Source organism: Phalaenopsis equestris, unplaced genomic scaffold (assembly GCF_001263595.1).
Source record: "Phalaenopsis equestris unplaced genomic scaffold, ASM126359v1 Scaffold000600, whole genome shotgun sequence".
In the NCBI taxonomy this organism is placed as follows: Eukaryota; Viridiplantae; Streptophyta; class Magnoliopsida; order Asparagales; family Orchidaceae; genus Phalaenopsis; species Phalaenopsis equestris.
The window spans coordinates 2,270,047-2,270,289 of NW_018165040.1; positions in this window are offsets into that span (position 1 = coordinate 2,270,047).

The following is a 243-nucleotide window of genomic DNA, read 5'->3' on the forward strand; positions in this document are numbered from 1 at the left end:
TATCAAAATTTTGGAAACTTCATTAACATAAAATAATTTTTGAATTTAGGGGTATAAATTTGGAAATCAATGATTGGTGAATTTAAACCAATATTAAAACTTGTTAAAAGAGGATTAGAAAAATCAACATAATCAAACTCTTTTAAAACACCACAAGTCCAATTAGGACTAAAATTTGGCTAAGTGTTCTTAAAAACACTAATTTGTCTCCTAAAGGGTTTTCACCCACATAATTTTCAAATT